Source organism: Protopterus annectens, chromosome 6.part0 (genome assembly GCF_019279795.1).
Source record: "Protopterus annectens isolate FY-2018-M chromosome 6.part0, PAN1.0, whole genome shotgun sequence".
In the NCBI taxonomy this organism is placed as follows: Eukaryota; Metazoa; Chordata; order Ceratodontiformes; family Protopteridae; genus Protopterus; species Protopterus annectens.
The window spans coordinates 44,063,446-44,080,087 of NC_056737.1; the positions used below are offsets into that span (position 1 = coordinate 44,063,446).

A 16,642-nucleotide genomic window follows, 5' to 3' on the forward strand; every position below is an offset into this window, starting at 1 on the left:
GGAGCAACATCCAGGATGTAGAAATGAGTTCTGTCCCTTCTATTGGGAATTTTTTTAAACAACAACAAATTTTTTGTTAATGAAACCACTAGTGGAAATTCCCAAGAGCAGGACTTGGCGGTGAGTAATATTACCAGTCTGATTAATGACTTTGATCATAAATTGTTTTGGTGTAAAAAGCTACAACTAGAAATAGCTTATCTGCAGGAATGTTTAGAAAAGAAACTTATTCCTAAGGGTTTGCGACAATGGCACTACCCTGTAGGTTTGATTGAAGGCTCACAATTACATTGTGAGCTTTTGAACCTATTCGATAAGCAAGAGTTTAAATAAATAACTTTACTGATTAACCAATACAAATCTGAAATTGATACTTTAAAAGGGGAATTGGAATTACTTGAGCATACAATCAAAACTGATTGTGAATTCTTTCTCTATAAATATGAGTATGCTCATATTTTCACCAGCGTTGAAGCCACTATGGCAAAGATGCTGGGCATCAAAAAGAAGGAAATTGCAAGAGACACATATGAATATGCTAATAACAGAGCATACCCTCGTCCACCTCCTATTCTACAGTCTGCCAACACCAGTGGGGTTCCCCCAGAAACCAGTGACAGCATGCATGAGGATGTGAACAATCCCCAAAATGGAGAACCTAATACCCGCACAGGAGAAGTACAACCCCTTTGGTGGAGTGAGAGATTAAACAATAACAACAATAATAATGCTCATAACAGCAATACTCATACTCAACAACAAGAGGCCTTTAATAACAATAGCCTGCCTAGTACAAGCAACCAACAAGGTTTTTTAAGGAATCAGAATGGCCAACAAGCGAATCCGAAGACGAACAGGAAACAGGGTTATACGAGAAACAGACGGAATCAATGCAGGAGATGAATCGACACCACTCTATTGACCCCCAAATACTTTTCAGCTCAGAAGGGGACTTCAAAATTTACAATGATACCATCTTAAATGTAACTCAGGACATGGTGGATTTTTTCTCCAAAGGTTTGTCTTTTGTTCCCGACACCAATATGGACCTTGTGAAAACGATAATTGACCTGAAACTGTTTGTTCGTAAATTGAACTTGAATGCCCTAATGGGAGGGAAGTCTACTCTCACCAGTTCCCTTAAGGTTTCAAGCCTTTTTAACCCTCCATTACATTCAAATCTAAGTACCTTCGAAAAGATGTGCGAGACTGACTTAAGGGCTTATTGTCACCAATAATGTCACTAATAGGAATATGAACATCAATATCACTAGAAATCAACGTGACTTCATTAATTTACTACGTGAATGTAATGTAAGGGTGATGAAACCCGATAAAGGGGGTGGGCTTGTCTTTATGGATCATAACATCTACGTTGAAAGTATGAAAAAAACATCTTACTACTATGGCATATACATTGGTCAGTGTTAATGAGGTAAACATTGCATACAAAAGAATTACGTCTATTCTTGATGACCTCTTTTTGGAAGGTATTACTGACATTGACTTGCACCAATATTTGATCATGATTGCCCCTAGAATACCGGCTTTATTCGGTATACCTAAGATCCATAAGAGAATCAGGGACCCCCCACCCTTTAGACCCATTGTTGATGGGCGTGGCTCTATAACATATGGGTTGCACTAAATATATAGACATCATCCTAAGGCCTTTAGTTGAACAAGAGTGTCAAATTTGTAAAGACTCCTGGAGCTTCCTGAATGACATAAGTAAGATCCCTTTCCATCAAAATTATTAGTTCCTCACAATTGATGTGAATGATCTACATACTGTTATACCTCAAAGTTTAGGTCTTGAATGGATCAGAGAATTTATGTCATTAAGACAGATGGATGACAACATCATTTACTTGGTCGAAAACCTTTTGGAGATTGTATTAACTAACAACTTTATGGTTTTTGATGGAATATATCTCCAGAAAACTGGGGTGGCTATGGGTTCACCTTGTGGAGGGAGTTTTGCCAATTGTATAATGGCACACTGGGAGAAAACCCTGTTATTTAACAACACCTTATTTCAGAACAATGTCGCTTGATACACTCGCTACCAAGATGACATGTTCTTGATTTGGAAAGGTCCTAGTGCTTTAGTTCCAACTTTTATTACCAGCATCTCCCTCATGACTGACTTTTTTGAATTTACCTACAGCCTACATGAGACTAATATTAATTTTTTGGATATCAACTTGTTTAAAGATGTTACAAATTTTAGGTATAAAAGCACCATATATAGACCATATATAGAAAACCCACTTACTCTAATTCTTTTTTGCATTTTACTAGCTGTCATACTTACCATCAAAAAAGAGCTGTAGTGAAGGGGCAGATGGTAAGGGCAGCTAGAATGGTCTCTGACGAAACTGACTTTGCAGAAGAATGTGATTTTTTGGGCTCTATGTTTACCAACAGAGATTATCCTTTATCTTTGGTGGCTAATATTACTTCAGAGGTGACCTATAAGCGTCAAATAGGTCACTTTAAACCACTTTTGTCAAGTAACATCAATCAAATTGGGGAAGACACGGACAATCAACACCATCTTAACACAAAGGATGGTGAACAAAACTTCAAAATTAGTTTTTTGTGTATCTATAGCTTGGATCATTTTCAAATAAGGGTGATGTTAAACAGAAACTGGGCTCTAATAATTGAGGACAGCGGGCTACTCAGAATGTTTGGAGACGAACCTAAAAGAACTTATAGAAAAGGAGCTAATCTTAAAGCAATACTTAAGAACAGTGTTGTATATGGTAGGAACCACGGTATGTTTAGATGCGGGTCATGCCAACAGTGTAGGCATGTAAGCACCGATTCCCAGGTTAATATTAATATTAGAGGAAAGACATACAAAATCAATGGCAAGTGAGACAAAGGGAGTGGTCTATTCAGCCTGTTGTGACAGATGCGCTGCTTTTTACATAGGGAAAACTGAAAGGAAGATTAAGCAGCGCATTTATGAGTATCAGTATGCCATTAGTAAGAAAGATACAACTAACATCCTGGCCAGACATATCACTGAGTTCCCTGAACACAGGTTCAAATATGCTATATTAAAACATGTAAGAATTGACCAGAGAGGCGGTCCTTGGCTATTACAATTAGAAATGGAAGAGGTCTTTTGGCAAATTAGAACAGCAGCCTACATTTTTCCAGGGTTAATGAACACATCTGTGTAAGATGTATTCTCAAATACCTTGCCCTAAAAAGGTAGCCTTTTTGGGTTTGGATTGAAGTATTGCCATTATTAGCATATACAAAACTGTGTTACTTGTAAAATAATATATTTACTCTACATTACATGAATAATTGTTAACAGTATGAGTTATTATTATTCATTTTATAGTAAGGTATTTGTTGTATGTAGTATTAACATTTATATGTTCCTTTTATTAGAGTAGTAGTTAAGGTGGTATTTATCTTATTCTGGTTTATTTATTTTATTTTACTTATAGGCACATTCAGGCTTTTGTCTAACAGACTGGTTATGCTTTTAGCTGGTTCATTTATACGATTTAGTCAATGGCTCTTTCAGTTCATAGTATAATGAGCCACATATTTATGAGAAAGTTTTTAAGTTTATAATTTCATAGCAATAATAGTAATTATATACACATATACATAATTTTTTATTGAAGTGATTTAGCTCACTGCATACAGGGATGTATTTAATATGTCATTGACTTGCTGTGTTATTGTCTTGCATACATTTGGAAGTGTGTTTTTCACGCTTCCCTTTTAAAGAATTGCACAATGTAATTGGCTTTTTAAATGAATGATTGGTTTAAACTTTTTCTTATAAAAAGTTGCTTAATTGCTTTGTACCTTGTCTGAAGAAGGAGAGGCACTGACCACTCCAAAAGCGCTAATAAAACAGTTTTTGTTTTTATTTTTTGTCACTGCACAGTCTGACTCTCACTTTTTTGTTTTATCATATATATATATATATATATATATATATATATATATATATATATATATCTATATATGTGGGTCTACTTCATAAGATCGACAGACCATTCGATCGACATTCATTTGGTCGACAACCAGTATTCAAGGTACTTCCCAGTGCTGTGCGACCCTGGAGTTGATTTTATATATATATATATATATATATATATATATATATATATATATAGTTAGGGGGGTGTGAGGGGCACATCTCCATTTAAAACATGAAAATACAACAAAAACTACAAATTTTAAATGAAAATAGGTGGGGGGCTTCGACCCCCACACCCCCAATGTGGGGGAGTTGTGTCCCCCCCCAACCCCCCTAACTATACATGTCAACTCCAGGGTCGCACAACATTGGGGAGGGTGGGGCAAATCCCAGGGTTTTGCCTTTAATACTGGTTGTTGACCAAATAAGCTGCCAATTAAATGGTCTGTCGATCTTATGAAGTAGACCCATATATATATATATATATATATATATATATATATATATATATATACACACAGATAGCGAGAGAGACCCACACATATATATGTGTGTGTGTGTATGTGTATATATATATATATATATGTGTATATATATATATATATATATATATATATATATATATATATATATATATATATACACACACACACAAACACACAGTGGATATAAAAAGTCTACACACCCCTGTTAAATTGCCATGTTTTTGTGATATAAAAAATGAGACCACAATAAATCATTTCAAAACTTTTCCCACCTTTAATGTGACCTATAACCTGTACAATCCAATTGAAAAACAAACAAATCTGTTAGGGGAGAAAATGTAAATAAAATAAAAAATGTACAATATGCTGGTTGCATAAGTGTGCACACCCTTAAACTAATACTTTGTTGTGTGCACACCCTTAAACTAATATTTTGTTGAAGCACCTTTTGATTTAATTACAGAATTCAGTCTTCTTGGGTATACACTTGCCATCAATTAAAGAGACTCTGATTAACGAACTTGAAATACAGCAGCACGCTATTAACCAAATCAGAATCCAAAACAGCAAAAAAAAAAATGATGGCAGCACCAGGAAATAACGTTCAAGATTTAATCCAAAAGTTCAAGACAATATTCCAGTAAAATACAAGCCAAAAGTAAGCGCTTTCGTCTCCTGCACTGGAGACTTCTTCATACTAATGGCTTACACATACACATAACCTATTTAAATACTAAAATAGCAGTCAATTAAACATAATTGGCAATTAATCATTAAAAGCTGAAACAGCAGTTCTTAAAACAACAGTCAGCCTAATGCTGACAAATACCTCTAACTAAAATCCCTAATGCTTCAGTCCCTTCCTTTTTAAATACAACTGACTGTTTTTTTTTTTTGCTGTTTTGGAATCTGATTTGGTTAATAGCTTGCTGCTATATTTCAAGTTCGTTGAGTGTTTGTTGCAGCATGACAGTCACGGATAGAGGTTCGGCTTCAGGCACTAGTTATGCTGCAGTTTCCGCCGGCTGCGTTTTGAACGATACCCAGAGTGGTTTGTTCATTGTGAATGAAGAAGGTACTGTAAATTCTATCAATAAGAATCAAAGAACAACTATGTTGGACATTAGTAATGATGAAGATTTATTGAGGGGGTGTTTAGCCCCGCCTGTTAATTCTTTTTCGCTTGAGGGGCATGTTGCACCAGAATCAACTACGAGTACTGTTTTCAATATGCAAGAGAGATTTAACTTGTTAGAGAAAGGTTCGTTGTCCCTTAATCATCTTCAGTGGCACAATTTATTCTTTGAAAATTGTTTAAAAGTTCAACAAGTCCCTAGTGGGCTGAGAATAAAAAACTTGCCAGCAGGTAAAGATTTACCTAAGGAATTTACTGACAAATGGCTTGATATTAATCAAAGGGTGGGACTACAATATATGGAACTGTTGCGTGATGCCAATATAAGCAAAACAGATGATATAACTACTAAAGTTAATGATATGCTTAAAGACAATACTTCCAGGGACAATTTTAATAGTAAAATCGTCCTTATACAAGAGAACTTGCATAAATTAAATGAGGAGTTGTGTCAAGGGAAAACCAAAACGTTTTACAGAGACAGAAATGAATACGCAAATGGCGTGGCCACATATGGGTTACGGTTGCAAGCTAATGCCAGCAACATTATACATAAAGATTCTACTGCAAATACTGCCAGTTTAGAAGATGAAGTTAATACTGTAAGGAGGTCGGAAAGACTGGGCAGTAAGAATAATATGCAAGTTGTTGTGGCTGATGTTCATTTCAATACTACAGGGGAAATTAGACAACATGCAAATGAACCAGCAGTGAGACCCAAAGTTAAGGATACCAGTAAGACAAAAACAAATTGTGAGGAAGAACACTTAAAAGGAACTTTGAGAGACGATAGCAAACAAATAATAGAGGTATATCAAAGAATAGACAACCAAAGAAGAACATGGGCCCAAGTGACAGCAGATGGTCATAATGATAAAATGGACTATAACAAAATACAACAGTCACAAAAAAACTGGGGGGGGGGCAGGAAAGAACTGGAATTATCAACAAAAACAATGGAAGACGTAAACAGTGTCTTTAAAATTATTAATTTATGTAGTAAGAATATTTTTTATGATGACAGCTGTGTACTGAGGGGTGGAATTTCGCCCCGGCACAAAGGGCAAATAAATTAATTAGTGATGATCAATGAGTTAAGAGATTATGTGAGGAAATTAAACCTCAAATTAATATTTGGAAATCAAAAACAAAATAATTGTGAATTTTATAAACCAAGCAGTTATAATTCACCTTTATCCAAAGAATTGGAAATGTTTCTCAATATGTGTGAAATGCAGATGCTCGAAATGTTAGAAAATGATACCAACTTTAAATATTACAATTTAACTAAGAAAGAGAAAGAATGTTTTGATGCCTTAGTTAAAGATGAAAACATACTTATTTTTAAGGCTGATAAAGGAGGTTCGATGGTTTTGTTGGACAGAGACGATTATGAAAGAAAAATGAAAGAAATGTTACCTGATAGTAATTTTTATAAACCAGTTAATCTAATAGAAATAAAGAAGGGATTTGTATTAATAGAATCATGCATAGATGAGGTTCTATGCAGGAAGAATCAATGAGAAAATGAAAAGAAATATAACCAATAATAATCCCAAGATCAGTAGGATTTTTGGAATACCCAAAATCCATAAAAATATTGATTCTCCTCCTTTAAGACCAATAGTAGCCAGTAGAAATAGTAAGACAGAGGGAATGTCTATCTTAGTAGATAAACATCTACGTCACATATATAAAAGACAGTTATGACTGTATGAATAAACTAAATGATATTAAGGTCTCTGACTCAGCTATATTACTAACTTTAGACATTACTTCTTTACATACAATGATACCAAACAAAGAAGGCATGGAGATGGTTAGAATGGAACTACTGAAATCGAGAGAATTTTCTTCTAACACAGTGGGACTGCTTATGGAGATGATAGATTTGGTCTTGAGCTACAATTACTTAGAATTTTATGATCAATTATTTGTGCAAACAAATGGGGTTGCTATGGGTGCTGCATTAGCCCCTAGTTATGCTAACATTTTTATGCAGGGGTGGGAGTCAGCCAATATCTTTGAAAGTGTTTTTGCAAAAAATATTATAAAAATGTTGAGATTTATTGACGATGTTCTGATAATATGGGATGGCACTGTTGAATTAAATGAATTTTTGAAATGTATTAATGTCTGTTCCTATATTACGTTTACTCACAATTTTAGTATAGAAATAATTAATTTTTTAGACCTTATGATTTACAAAACAGATGGTAAATTAGTTTCTAAAATTCATAAAAAAGAATTTCAAAACCATATATATTTACATTATTCAAGTTTACATCCAAAAAAGACCAAGTGGAACATTGTCAAAGGTCAAATAGATAGAATTAGCAATTTGACGAAAGATGATGAAATATTTCATGTTGAGGCTGATAACGTTTGCAAAAGAATGTTAACTAGAGGTTACCCCCAAGAGATGGTAGATAAGGGGGTGGCAGAAGAAATTTTGAAAAGGGATAATATAATTGTAGATAAACCACAGGAGAAAATTTCTGTAGACTTCACCACAGCTTTAGCATTACAAAATAGCACAGATTCTAATACTATTAAAAGTATAGTCAGAAGGAATTGGGGAATACTAAAAGGAAATAGTGAAATCATACAGAAATTAGGAGATGAACCCAAATTTGTACAAAGAAGAGAGTGAAAAACTTTAAAGACTTTTTTCAAAATAAGTTAAATAAATAAAAATACTACCATTGTTACCTTTACTTTGTATTCATCAAGTGCAAGATTGATGTGGATCCTCACTACTACTATTTACTTACTTTCACTCAATATCCTCTCCTCTCAATGTGCCCTGAAATCACCCCAGAGAAAAAGAATTAGCCATTCCTTAACTTATATACTTGGAGTATGTAGCTAACATGGTTTGGCTCATTGATTCATGGAATATAAGAGGTTTACGGAATAAATCTAAAAAAATCTCTTTTACTTCACTTATTAAGTCACAGGCTAATATTTGTTTCTTACAAGAAACACATATGTGTAAGGAAGAAAGGTCGAAAGAAACTAAGAGAAAATGGATAAGATCTATAATTGCTGCAGGTGATAGTTCTAACTCTAAGGGTGTTGCTATTACAATTAAAAGAGACTTCCAGGGTATAATCACAGATTTCAACTCTGACAAAAATGGTAGATGGTGTTACTTCACTTCTCAACTTCCTAACTCGGGCAAACCAGCTCTTTTCCTCAACATATATGGCCCGTGTTCGCAGCAACAAGTCTTTATTTTAGAGATATATAATATTATTTCCACATTTCATGACCACCTACTTGTTCTAGGCGGAGATTGGAATGCAGTTATAGATCGTAATATAGATTGTACTAGTAAATCCCCCTCATATAACCTTCAAGCATCTCAAGCCTTATAGGATCTTATATCCGACTTTAATCTTATCAATCCTATTTCATTTAGTGAATTTTCGACCAAGGAAAAAATTTACACATATTATTCAAAATGTTATAAGACCTGGTCGCGTTTAGACTTCTTCCTAATTTCTGATTTCCTTTCTTCTTTCAAATTAAATTACACTAGTGAACCCAGATTTCTCTCTGATCATGCGAGAATTTCCTTCAAGATTTCTTACACATCAAAGTTACACTCAACACCCCTAAATGCAACTGGTCTCTGAATAACAACTTGCTTAGAAACAAAGACATAATTCAAGAAGTTAAAGATATGTTGGTGGATTTTGGTTCTAATCTTGATCTCTCACAAATTCCCCTGGATATCCAATGGGAGGCTTGCAAGGCCAATATGAGAGGAATGTTAATTAGCAAGGCCTCCTATTATAAAAAAACTTTATAAAACTAAGGAATCTAACCTGATCTCGAAGCTTTCGGATCTAGAAAAAAAACATAACTCATGCCCAAGCCCTGACTTAGATAAAGAAATGAGTAATACTCAAAAAGAATTAACAAAACTTCATCAACAAAATCTCTCCTTGTTTGAACAGAAACTCATTGCAACATATTCAGAATGGGCACAGATCCCTTCTAAAACTCTGGCTAGAATAATAAAAAACAACCAAAACACCCCTAAGATACCTATGTTACAATACCAAGACAAAATCTATAAATCTGACTCAGAAATATTATAACTATTCTTTTCCTTGTTCTCAGATATTTACTGCAGGAAAGCAGATCCATCTAATAAATCACACATGGAGAATTTCCTGAATAGCATAAAGTTCCCATCTCCAAATGAATCTCAGAGATCCAAACTCTATGCCCCACTGACCCTTAAAGAAGTCCAAGATGTTATCTCTAACCTTAAACCAGGGAAATCCCCTGGACCTGATGGATTCACCCCTGATTTCTTTAAAGTCTTCAATATAATAATTTCACCTCTTCTTTTAAAGGTATTCAACTTCATTATAAAACATGGAATTTCAAATGTGCATTGGAACACCTCGAAAACTATACTGATTCTGAAAAACAAGCAAGACAAAACGGACCCTTACAATTATCGACCCATCTCTTTAATAAATGTTGACATAAAAATGTTATCTACTATTCTGGCTAACAGACTTAAAAATATTTTGCCCTCTATATTCTCCTCTGACCAGGCCAGTTTTATGTCTCAAAGACACACACGGGATAATACACTTACCCTTGATTCCTTAATTCACTTTACAAAAAAAGATAAAAACCCGCTATATGCATTAACCCTTGACGCTTCTAAAGCAATTGACAGAGTTAACTGGAACTTTCTGTTTCTAACTTTATCACATTTTAATATTCCCAGATGTTTCTCTGATATGATTAAAATTCTTTATAAAAACTCATCTACCTATCTTTACATAAATAAAATCACATCTAATTCAATTAGGATCACAAACGGTACAAGGCAAGGCTGCCCTCTATCCCCCTTCCTTTTCAATATATTCATTGAACCGTTATTCCTTTATCTGGCTCAAAATTCTTTCCATTTGATCCCTAAAGTCCTGAATACCAAGATAATGTTTTCGGCTTTTGCAGATGACCTCAATCTATATTTTCAATATCCCAACATAGACCTAGGTAAAATAATTAGTACTATTAACAATTTCTCGAAGGTTTCAGGTTACCAGATCAATCATAAGAAATCACAAATTTTCCCTATTACTCCAGGAGGCCATAAATCTCATCATTTCCCAGATTCTTCCTTTCAGACATCTTTCAATATTCAATATCTTGGTATACACTTCGATCATAACCAAGCCTCTATGAACCAAAATAATCTAACCAGAACATGGTCTAAAATCTTACAAGATCTTCGCAGATGGGAACAATTGAACCTTCCTCTTTTATCCAAGGTTGCGGTAGTAAAGATGAATATCCTACCTAGACTGCTTTACCAATTTAGAGCCTCATATCTCATGATTTCCAATACTCTTTTCTCTAAGATTAATAAAGAACTAGCCAAATTCATCTGGTTCCCTAAATCGGTTAGAATTTCGTACATGAAGTTAGCCTACCCAAAAAGTAGGGGTGGTTTGGGTCTTCCTAATTTCCAGTTGTACTACATGATCATTTGTGCAAATAGAATTTTGCCCATATCTAAGCTAGAGCAGAGAGACTTTAATTCTTCTCCTCCTTGGATGAAATTATGGTTCCAACATGTGTCAGCTATAAAAATTAATCCCAAAGCTCTTCCATTTCTTTCTCCAAAAGCTCTCAACAACTCCAAATTATTCAATGCTTTAAAACATAAAATTAAGATTCTCCAAACTTTGTTAAAATCCATCAACCTTGATAATGCCTTCTCTTTACTTCAACCCCTCCATTTAAATCCTAACATTAAGATCAATAACTTGATGAATAATCTTTCAGACCTTCCTCTCATTAAAGAGGTGGTAGTATGGGACATACTTCAGTATAAGGCTATAACACTTCCTGAACTTTGCTTAATTCTCAAGGTTAACAATAAATACACAACTATCCTCTGTCAAATAACAGAACTAATAGCATCAAAATTTGCTCATATTCAGATTAATAGCCATGATATCACTAAACTTTATGATATCTTACACACCTTTTCGACTTCAGAGAAAATGCTCTCCAAATCATATAATCTTCTAAATTCCATAATTCATAACTCGGGATGCCTATTCTCCAGTTACTGGGACAAACATGGTTCCCCTTTTTCGGAGAAACAAAAGTTATCTGCTATAAAAGCCACCTTAGAACTTTGCCCATTTAAAAAACTCATTTACACACAATTAATGGTGAATAACAATGCGTATTTTACTCCTTCTGTGCTTAATAAATTTGACCCCAAGAACACTCCATGTACCTGTTGCGCCTTCCCAAATGCCGATCTTTTACATATTCTTTGGCTCTGTAAATACTCACATAAACTTTGGACTTCTTTAAAAGTCCGTCTCGAGAAAATGGGTCATCACAAATCCACCCTTTCTTGGGAATTAATGATCCTTCATATACCCACCTTAAAAATCTCTAGATTGGAAATGCATGTTCTAGTCATTATTTGCTCTCTTATTAAATTATATATCACTAAAAACTGGTTAAATCGCACTAAATTATGCTGGAACAACTTCAAAGAGATGGCCCTCATTTATATCTCAGCACAGAAACTTATCATTAAAGAACCTACGAAAAAAATCTTCCTTGATAAAGTATGGAAAGGTTTATTTGACTTAATTTTATGCATTTAATTGGATTCATAATCCCTGTGGTGGTTGTTGATAAAGGTCTTACTCCAAAATTATGTGAGTGATCCACTATTATCCATTAAGTTCTTAATATCCCACCTTTAATTCTTTCTCTAGCGGGTAGCACTATAGCTTAATTGAGTTTAGTTTAGTTTTAAGTTAGTTTAGTTTTTGTATATATTGTACATACTTAGATCTGTTTTAGAGTTCTTGTTTGTACTAGTCATACCAGTATTCTCATGTCTTTATATATTGTTCATTCATTCTTTTATGTGAAATAAATAAAGAGTTATTTGAAAAAAAAATAAGGCTGTGGAAGAAAGGAAAGGAATGGTAAAGTGTTTCAATTGTAATTATTGCCAATATTTATATACAGATAGTTATGAAATTACACTTGGTAAAACTTTAGTAGAAGTCCCAGGTAGATTCACATGTAGATCTAAAAATGGTGTTTATGTATTAATATGTATAGAATGTACCTCCTTTTATGTAGGTAAAACTAAAAGAGAATTATATAGGAGAATTTATGAACACCACTATGCCATTGGTAAGGGTGATGTAAAAAACGCTATGGGTAAGCATTATGTGGAAAATAGATGTAAAATCAACTTTAAGTGTTTGGTAATAGATTCAGTGCATCCTAATGTCAAAAGTATTAATGCAGAAGAAGAATTAGGGTGGTTGGAATACTGCTGGCAGGTTAGATTAAATGCATGTTTTCCCCCAGGACTTAATAATAGAGAAGAATTTATTATGTATTTAAAAAGGAAGGGACTGAAGCATTAGAGATTTTAGTTAGAGTTATTTGTCAGCATTAGGCTGACTGCTGTTTTAAGAACTGCTATTTGAGCTTTTAATGATTAATTGCCAATTATGTTTAATTGACTGCTATCTTAGTATTTAAATAGGTTATGTGTATGTGTAAGCCATTAGTCTGAAGAAGTCTCCAGTGCAGGAGACGAAAGCGCTTACTTTTGGCTTGTATTTTACTGGAATATTGTCTTGAACTTTTGGATTAAATCTTGAACGTTATTTCCTGGTGCTGCCATCGTTTCTTTTTGCTGTTTTAGACTCTGATTAACCCCAAATAAAGTTCAGCTGATCTAGTAGGATTCTCCTGACATTTACTCAGTTGCCTGCTACAGCAAAAGCCATGGTTCACAGAGAGCTTAGAAAGCATCAAAGGGATCTCATTGTTGAAAAGTATCAGTCAGGAGAAGGGTACAAAAAAATTTCCACAGCACTGGATATAGCATGGAACACAGTGAAGACAGTCATCAAAAAGTGGAGAAAATATGGGACAACAGTTAAGTTGCAAAGAACTGGATGTCCCTCCAAAATTGATGAAAAGAGAAGATGAAAACAGTTCAGGGAGGCTGCCAAGAGACCTACAGCAACAGTGAAGGGGCTGCAGGAATTTCTGCCAAGTACTGGTTATGTACTACATGTGACAACAATCTCCCGTATTCTCCATATGTCTGGACTATGGAGTAGGGTTGCAAGACGGAAGCCTTTTCTTACACAGAAAAACATCCAGGTCTGGCTAAACTTTGCAAAACAATACATCAAGTCTCCTAAAAGCATGTGGGAAAATGTGTTATGCTCTGATGAGACCAAGGTTGAACATTTTGGCCACAATTCCAAAAGGTACATTTAGTGCAAAAACAACACTTCGCATCACCAAAAGAACACCCTCCCCACGGTGAAGCATGTTGGTGGTAGCATCATGCTTTGGGGTTGCTTTTCTTCAGCTGGAACTGGGGCTTTAGTCAAGGTGGAGGGAATTCTGAACAGTTCCATATACCACTCACCTTTGGCCCAAAACCTTCAGGCGTCTGCTAGAAAGATGAAGAGGAATTTCACTTTTCCACATGACAATGACCCCAAACATACATCCAAATCAACAAAAGACTGGCTTCTCCAGAAGAAACTTAAAGTTTTGGAATGGCCCAGCCAGAACCCAGACCTAAATCCAATAGAAAATTTGTGGGGAGACCTAAAGAGGACTGTGCACAAGAGATGCCCTCACAATATGACAGATTTGGAGTGCTTTTGCAAGAACGAGTAAGCAAATATTGCCAAGTCAAGATGTGCCATGCTGATAGACTCCTACCCAAGAAGACTGAATGATGTAATTAAATCAAAAGGTGCTTCAACCAAGTATTAGTTTAAGGATGTGCACACTTGTGCAACCAGAGTAGTGTACTTTTTTTATTTTTTATATTTTTTTCTCCTAACAGATTTGTTTGCTTTTCAATTGAATTATACAGGTTATAGGTCATATCAAAGGTGGGAAAAGTTTTGAAATGATTTATTGGGGTCTCATTTTTTTATATCACAAAAACCTGGCATTTTAACAGGGGTGTGTAAATTTTATATCTACTGTATGTGTGTGTGTGTGTGTGTGTGTGTGTATACATATACATATATATATATATATATATATATATATATATATATATATATGTGTGTGTGTGTGTATATGTGTATATATATATATATATATATATATATATATTATATATGGGTCTACCTCGACCCATCGAAATTACATTTCAGTGAAGCATAATTAGGCGTATTCCTTTACGTGAAAGTGCATTTTTTCAAAAATGCACTTTCGCAAAAAGGCAACTAAGCGAACAGCAACGGGAGCTGTTGCTTATATTGCAGCACAACGGGGATAAGGGAATATTCCCTTTTCCCCACTGTAGTGCAATCTCAAAGGGAGAATATAAAAGTAGTGGGGTGTGAGGGTGTAAGGGGGCTTGCCCCCCCTGCATAAACATGGTCAGTGTTGTGTTGCTTTTTTTCTCTCTTTCGTGAAAGTGCATTTTCGAAAACATGCACTTTGGTGAAAAAGAGTTATGAGAAACACTGGGAAAGGGAAATATTCCCCAACCCCAAGAATTGTGTATTCTGGCATACCTGTTGGCCAGCTGTTAGTTATCCAAACTGTGTGTGTATGTGTATATGTGTAGGTATATATGTATGCACCTGCATTTTAATTACTAACTTCACTCTGTTTCCAGTTCATTTTTTAAATCACTCCCTAATCAAACTGTTTCACTTGTTGCAATGAACAATTTAAGACGAGCTGCATTCCAAGAACACAAGATACAGAATATCTCTGTCTTCAAAGTGTCTGCACAGTGAAAATACATGAAACAATTACCAAACAACATGCACTTGCAATTTCTGTTGATTCTATATATTCCAGCAGGAAGTCGCTTATCTTGAAAATCTCGGACTACATTTGGCCATTCTCTCTCTGGAGGGTGACGGAGGAATTTTCTCCTTCAGTTGCCATTTGGTTTTCCCACCTCTGATTCACGCTTCTTTCAGTCCCTTTCTGAGATTCTAGTTATTCTCCACTTTACTTCAGTTTTTCAGTCCTTTGCTTCTGGGCATCTTATATGCATCGGATATCAATTTCTGTTAAAAAGTTAGTAGTCTGCAGACGTTTACTACTTTTAAAAGTTTCCAGTCCAGAGATTTCTTTTTAGCTGCTCACACTACATCACCCATCTTGGCCATCCATGGGCATGCCTCATTTTAACATTGGCCTTGTGACTTGGCAGCTAGATTCTCAACCTCATGTGATCCATCGATCCACAACCCCTTTTTCCGATTTTTGCACATGGGGCTGGGGTGTCACTTCAACAGCGACAATCATCTAGACTGAAGGTTTACACTGCTGGGTTGTGTTGTCTACCATGTTGTGGCATGTCTGCTTCCCATCTGAGAGGTGATGATGTTAGTAAAACGTGGTGCCCTAGTCCTTCTGGAGCTTATAAAAAAGGGTATGGCACAGCTGCGTCTTTAAAAGGTACACAGTGACTAGTACTCAAAAACAGTTTACAGGTACATTTCCAAGCATACCTCTCAGTTGTCCGGATTTTTGCCTCATACGTTTGCTCTGTTCCTCATAAGATCGGTATTCTTCTGGCAAAACACTGATGGCTGAAGTCATTAAGTAATGACATACATTTCAGTTTCAGACTAGAGAATGCACACTAGCACAAATCATGTTATTCTAGCAACTTGTAAGGGCAATATTTAAAAGTTGTCCCTATTTTGGGCGTTTGTTCCCCCCATTATCTTAAACTTTGTCCAGATTTCTTGCACTAACAGGTTGAGAGGTATGTTTCCAAGGTAAGTGTCACTTCAGCCTTTACTGTACGAGTTTTGTGCCAGACAAATCAAAGAATCACAAAATGCAGTTAAGAGGTTCTATATAAAGTTAATGCCTGCCTCCATGTTTTACTGTTAATAGATGCCTACCACCAGTTCAACCAGCATTTTGTAATGCTTTGGAGTGAAAAAAAATAAGCCCATTTCAGATATTAGTATGAAGATAAAAAAAGTCACATATTCACACTGTTTTTACATAACAGGC

The 16,642-nt window shown here is 35.1% G+C and overlaps 1 protein-coding gene across 4 annotated transcripts in view; it reads right to left on the reverse strand.

The window, feature by feature from the left end:
* Nucleotides 1-16,642, reverse strand: part of LOC122804151 (pleckstrin homology domain-containing family G member 3-like) — a 1,602,862-nt gene that overhangs the window by 1,507,030 nt on the left and 79,190 nt on the right. The gene's annotated exons all lie outside the window — the stretch shown is intronic.